Source organism: Arachis hypogaea, chromosome 2 (genome assembly GCF_003086295.3).
Source record: "Arachis hypogaea cultivar Tifrunner chromosome 2, arahy.Tifrunner.gnm2.J5K5, whole genome shotgun sequence".
NCBI classification, from domain to species: Eukaryota; Viridiplantae; Streptophyta; class Magnoliopsida; order Fabales; family Fabaceae; genus Arachis; species Arachis hypogaea.
The window spans coordinates 47,781,958-47,788,459 of NC_092037.1; the positions used below are offsets into that span (position 1 = coordinate 47,781,958).

At 39.2% G+C, this 6,502-nt stretch overlaps 1 non-coding gene across 1 annotated transcript; it reads right to left on the reverse strand.

The window, feature by feature from the left end:
• Window positions 1-311: 311 nt before the first annotated feature.
• LOC112765269 (small nucleolar RNA R71) lies at window positions 312-415 on the reverse strand. The gene has a single exon (XR_003183583.1). It is a non-coding gene; the product is annotated as a small nucleolar RNA R71 (small nucleolar RNA).
• Window positions 416-6,502: the final 6,087 nt, after the last annotated feature.

The following is a 6,502-nucleotide window of genomic DNA, read 5'->3' on the forward strand; positions in this document are numbered from 1 at the left end:
AGAAACCACCCATTCAGGCCAACAATTTTGAACTCAAACCACAGCTAATATCACTGGTGGAGAATCATTGTTCATTTGGTGGGAGTGCTAATGAAGATCCAAACCAACATCTCACAAAATTCCTGAGAATTTGCGACACTGTGAAGTCCAATGGAGTCCAGGAAGATGCCTATAAACTGCTCTTGTTCCCATTTTCACTTAGGGACAAGGCAGCTAAGTGGCTGGAATCATTCCCAAGGGGGAGCCTAACAACCTAGGATGAGGTGGAAAGCAAGTTTTTGGCACGTTTCTACCCCCCACAAAAGGTCAATAGGCTTCGATCTGAGGTTCAGACTTTTAGACAACAAGATGGTGAAACTCTCTACGAGGCATGGGAGAGGTTCAAGGATTTGACAAGGAAATGCCCACCAGACATGTTCCATGACTGGGTGCAATTGCATATTTTCTATGATGGACTTTCTTATGAATCAAGGAAGGCTGTAGACCATTCATCAGGAGGTTCATTGAACGGGAAAAAGATTGTGGAAGAAGCCATTGAAGTGATTGAGACAGTGGCTGAGAATGAGTACTACTATGCTTCAGAGAGACACAACACTAAGGGAGTCATGGAGCTGAACCATGTTGATACAATTCTAGCCCAAAACAAGGTGTTTGCCAAGCAACTAGCAGAGCTCACCAGGAAATTAGAAACAAATCAAGTGGCTGCAATACACACACAAGATCAAGAGGAAGTAAGCACTGAAGGAGGTGATTGGGAAGAGGCCAACTATGTGGGAAATCAACAAAGACAACCATATGATCCACATTCCAACACTTACAACCCAGGCTGGAAAAACCACCCAAACTTTGGGTGGGGAAACCAGCAAACCTAACCACAAAACCACAAACCTTACAACCCCAACCAACATAACAATTCCACATACCAAAACTCCAACCAAAGATCATACCAAGCCACACAAAACACTTACTCCCAACCACCATATCATGGCCAAAATAATCAACCTGCCCAACCTAATCCGAACCAACAATTTCAAGATCAATTAAACAGGATAGAAGGAATGCTTGCAAACATGGGTCAGGACATAAGTGAGTTGAAAAGCTTTAGGGATGATGTGAGATCTACCTTAAGGAACCATGGTGAAAATATCAAGAGGATGGAGTCTCGAGTAGGAGAGCTATCTCAACAGGCCCCCAAGTCAACTGCAGTGTTCCCTAGTGACACAGAAAAGAATCCTAAAGGGGAACAAAAGGGAGTGAGATGGGAAGAATGCAAGGCCATCACCATATTGAAGGAAGTCTCAGAAGAAGAAGGAATCAGACCCTCAGAACAGGAGCCAGAAATCTTGAAGGAAGGTGTGGAAGAAGCTAAGCAGGAAAGTGAAACTGAGCAAGCCAAGGAACTGCAAAATAAAGGCATGCTGGAAACATACCAACCAAAAGCACCATTTCCTTAGAGGTTAGGAGGAGGTGAAAAAGGGAAAACATATTCAAGGTTTTTAGAGACATTTAAGTCTCTCCATATCAATATTCCTTTTCTTGAGATTCTCCAGCAGATGCCTACACATATCAAGTATTTGAAGGAATTGCTGAGCAAGAAAAGAGTTTTGAAGGGAGGACAAACTGTAATAATGAACAAAGAATGCAGTGCCCTCATCAAGAAGGACATAGTCTCTAAGAAAACAGACCCAGGAAGTTTTCATATCCCCTGCATTATAGGGGAAACAAAAATTGACAGAGGATTCTGTGATCTAGGAGCTAGCATAAATGTGATGCCTCTGACTCTTATGAAGAGGCTACAACTGAATGAGGTGAGATCCACTGATGTAATCATACAACTGGCTGACAAAACTTAGAAGCAAGCTGAAGGGGTAGTTGAGAATGTGCTGGTGAAAGTGGGAAATTATTTCTTCCCCACAGACTTTGTCATTTTGGACATGGAGGAAAGCTACCTACACCCTATCATTCTGGGAAGGCCATTTCTAGCCATTGCTAGAGCGCTCATAGATGTAGAACAAGGAGAGCTAATTTTGAGAATACATGATGAACAACTCATTTTCCATGTTTTCAAACCTGCATCTGAACCTGAACCAGAACCTGAAAAGCCTAAGGATGATAGTAGCCATCTTTGTTTGGAGGAAAGCAATCCAGCAGCTAAAACTCTGAAACAGTCCTTGGAAGGCAAACAAGAATTGCAAGAGTTAAAGCCACAAGAATCAATAGAAACAGCTCAGAAGGATCCTCCTGGCATAAGGGTCAATGAAGAAATCCTCAAGAGAGAGGGAAGAATTGTAAAGAAATTGCCAAGAGGGTGGAGAAACAAGAAAATTCCCACTGAAGGTTTCTCTCCAGGAGATAAAGTGATATCAAGTCATTATCTGCCAATCCCACCTGGCCTCAAAACCATTCCTTCCCAGCTCCCTCAAGTGTTCACAATCAGGAAAGTTCTTTCTATGGAACATTTGGAAATCATGAAGGAATCAAATGGGGACGTTTTCATAGTGAGAGGAGAGGACATCAAGCACTACAATCCACCCTAACAAGGGACAACCGTCAAGCTAATGACGTTAAAGAAGCGCTTGTTGGGAGGCAACCCAACCTGAGGTAATACTCCTTTGCTGTTTCTTTTATTTGTTTCAATAAAAAGGTGAAGTAGTTTCTGTGCATTGCAAAGAATTAAGTTTGGTGTTTCACACCAAACAATGAATTCGTGGATCAATAATTCAAAGGGGAATGTGTGACTCTAAGTTTGGTGTTCCACCATACAGATCAACTGAACACAACAACCTTTGAATTATATGAAAGGAACAACCATTCTAAGCAATCACAGAAATGCTTAAAATCCTTAGCAGCAACTTCATTCCAAGGAGAATTCAAGGATTCAAAGAGCAGAGGAGTAAGTAAGAGACTAAGTTTGGTGTTCACACACCAACTTAAGACTCAGACACTTGCCCATACATAGTTGAGCTAACCACTCAAGTGCTTGAGAAGCAAGCAACTTCATCACTCTTTGCAGGAAAGGAAACAAGGATCTTAGAAAGAACATGAAGCAACAACTAGGAGAAGAAGGAGAAATCAAATTGTTTCCTGGCAACAAAGAGAAAACAAGAAATTTCACAAGGTGGTGTTGTTCCTTGACCATTCTTTAAAAGGCAAACAAAAGCATGCTTGTTCTGGTTTAAACTGTAATTGTTGAATGTTTCTGGAATGTGAAGTTTTTAGTATGAGTGTTGGTTTACTGCTTTGAATAAAGTGAATGCCTAGATGTTTGGATATAACTTCACCTTCTTAAACAAATGCTTGCCATGCTTGTTCTGTTTCCAAAAATAAAAGAAAAGTTTGAACAAAAGTAACTTGGCTCATTTAGTGACAAATCAAGTAGAATTAAGTGGTGGTATGCATGCTTGATTGTTTAGTCAGCTCACTGGAAATTGAGTGTAAAATTATCATTTTTGTGTAGAAGTTGAATACTGTCTATGGATCTTGATGAATAAATGTCTTTGGCCATAAAAAAAGAAAGAAAAAGAAGAAGAAAAAGCCACTGAAAAAGGCAACCAAAAAGCAAAAAAAAAAATTTGAGAAAATAAGCTAGGCACCAATGGTTTGAACTTTTGAGACAAATGCCTGTGGTGTTTATGTATTAAGGATATGCTTGGATGAATAGGTTCTGAGGAGTGTTTCAACACTTGGAAACTTGGGTTAACTAACCCGGGATTATCAACCAAAAGTCCATTATCAAGAGCAACCTAAATACAAAACATTTAGTCACACAAAGAGGTGCTGGGCACCAATGTCTCAAGAAGAAATGTGAACTAAAATGCCTGTAGTGGATATGTGTAGTGCACTGATAAGAAAAAGAAAATGCCAAAGGCTTGTGCAACACATGACACTGAGCAAACAAGGAGCAAAGGAGCTCTAAGAAAAAGAAAAACAAAGAAGAGAAAAGTGCCAAGGACATAAGAATAACAAGAGGCCATAGCAGTGTTTAATGGATGCAGTGAAAAAGTGATAATCTTGCCTGATAAGAATGAAAAAGTGATGCTGCAACTTTCTGCATAAAACCCTTCTGATGAACTTCAAATGCTTGCTAATATAGCCAATGTAATTGCTTTCTGTTTCATACTTTCTTCTCAAATAACTCAGAACTTACTTAGGGACAAGCAAGTATTAAGTTTGGTGTTGTGTGATGCCAAGGCATCTTAGGCTAGTTTCACTAGCATTTTTCTGTTAGTTTTAGTTGTTTTATGCATTTTCTTGAGCTTAAAGTAACCAAGAATGGTTAAATGAATAACAAAGCAATGAACCATCCAAACAGTATGATTTTGATGCAAATTCCATGAGTTTTTAGTTATATTACTTGAATGCTATGAATGGAAGATTTCTCATGAAATTTTGCAAGACTTTGATGCAGTTGTTTGGATGATTTCAGGGAAGAAGAGGTTAGGCAAGGAAGCAACAAAATCAATAAAGGAAGCTTGAATATCACATGTGGAGTTTAAGTTCCAGTTTAAGCTTAAACTGGAACTTAAACTGCCAAGCCATATAATGCTGGGAACTATCAGTGGCGTTTAAGCTCCAGTTTAAGCTTAAACTGGAGCTTAAACGCCAAAATCATGAAAGCTGAGGAAAAGCTGAAAGTGGCGTTTAACCTCCAGTTTAACCTTAAACTGGAAGTTAAACGCCAGAAATGAGAAATGCACCAGGGAGCCATTTCCACGTTTAAGCTCCAGTTTAACCTTAAACTGGAGCTTAAACGTGTTCGACCAAAATTCTCCTCCAGGGTTGCTTTCTTCATTTCCACGTTTAAGCTTCAGTTTAACCTTAAACTGAAGCTTAAACGTGTTCGACTACTTTACCCTCCAGGGTTGCTTTCTTCCATTTCCACGTTTAAGCTTCAGTTTAACCTTAAACTGAAGCTTAAACGTGCTTGAGTTATACCACCTCCAAGAGTGTCCAACGTTTAAGTTCCAGTTTAAGCTTAAACTGGAACTTAAACGTGCTTCCACAAAAGGCATCACTGGAAGTGTCTGGCGTTTACGTTGCAGTTTAAGCTTAAACTGCAACTTAAACGCCACTATTTGAAAAGGTTTCTGGGCCAAAGATATTGCAGTTTTAAGTTAGCATTTGAGCACAAACATTAACTTAAACGTACTCTGGTATGAAACCCAATTGAATATCATGGTTTATGGGATTGGGCCTAAAGAATTGATGAGTCTGGAATTTCAATTTGTTGAGTCATGTGTCATTACTTGATTATCACTAAGTTGGCTCAATGAATGTTATAGAATTGGATCAGCAGCCTCATCAGGATTATGGATCATAAACCCAAAGCAAAAGGAAATCAGGGAAAGGCCTCAAAGCCCAAGAAACACAACAGAAGCTCAATTTAGAAAGTGTATAAATAGGATAGAATTTAAGTTAGTTTGGGGACTTTTGATCATTTTTGGAGTTTTCATACTTTTTGTAATTGAATTCAGAGCTATGACTCACTAAACCCCTTTCATTGGGTTAGGGAGCTCTATTGTAATTCAATGAATCAATAATAGTTTTTATCTTCTTCTTCAATCTTTTCTCTTGAATTTTGTTAGAAAGCTTCTCGATCTAATTCCATTGGTTAGTTGTCTTGGGAAAGAAACTATCCATAATTGGAATCCTTCGGAACCTTGGGAAAGGAATGGAGGATTCATGCTAGAGAAGCTTTCTCACAGTGAATTGGATTGGGGTTTGGATGGATATTGTGACATGTAATCCTACCAAATTGTGGTTCATGAAACTATGTGGTATAATCAGTGATCGAGCATCATCTCTTCTTATGAACATTTAAACCAAGGGATTAGGAATTTGTTTGTTTTTAGAGAGAATTGGTGAGCCAAAGGATTGGGATCCAATCATATAAGATTGCCAAGCAAAATTCAATGAATGCATTGGTTGAGGAAGGGATAAAAATGTTTTGATTCGGAGATCTCAATATCTCCTGAAACCCAATGAATTCCCCATTTCTGATCTACCACTTTCTCTGTACATTCTGCAATTAAATTCATGCAATCACCCCGATCCCTTTTTAATTTCAGCAATTTAGCTTCTCGCTCTTTAATTCATGCAATTTAAGATTCCGCAATTTCAATTTCTTGCCATTTACGTTTCCCGCCAATTTTACATTCCGCAATTCTCATCTAAATCTTGATTCCGCTCAACTAGAACACACTTCTAATCCGAATTGCTCACTCAACCAATCCTTGTGGGATTCGACCTCACTCTATTGTGAGTTTTTACTTGACGATAATCGGTGCACTTGCCGGAAGGAATCTTTGCCGATCGTGCAATTTCCTAAAATCGTAGCAAGAGGAGCTTAAACGCTCCATTGGATCCACTAGAGGAAGCAGTAGCCACTGTCACTAAGGTGGTCACGTTCCATTACCCCCTTGCTTATGTTATTTCATGTAGTTTTTTGTTTTCCGTTGTCTGTTTCCTGTTTCTAGTGTATGATCATCTTTTGTTTTGTCTT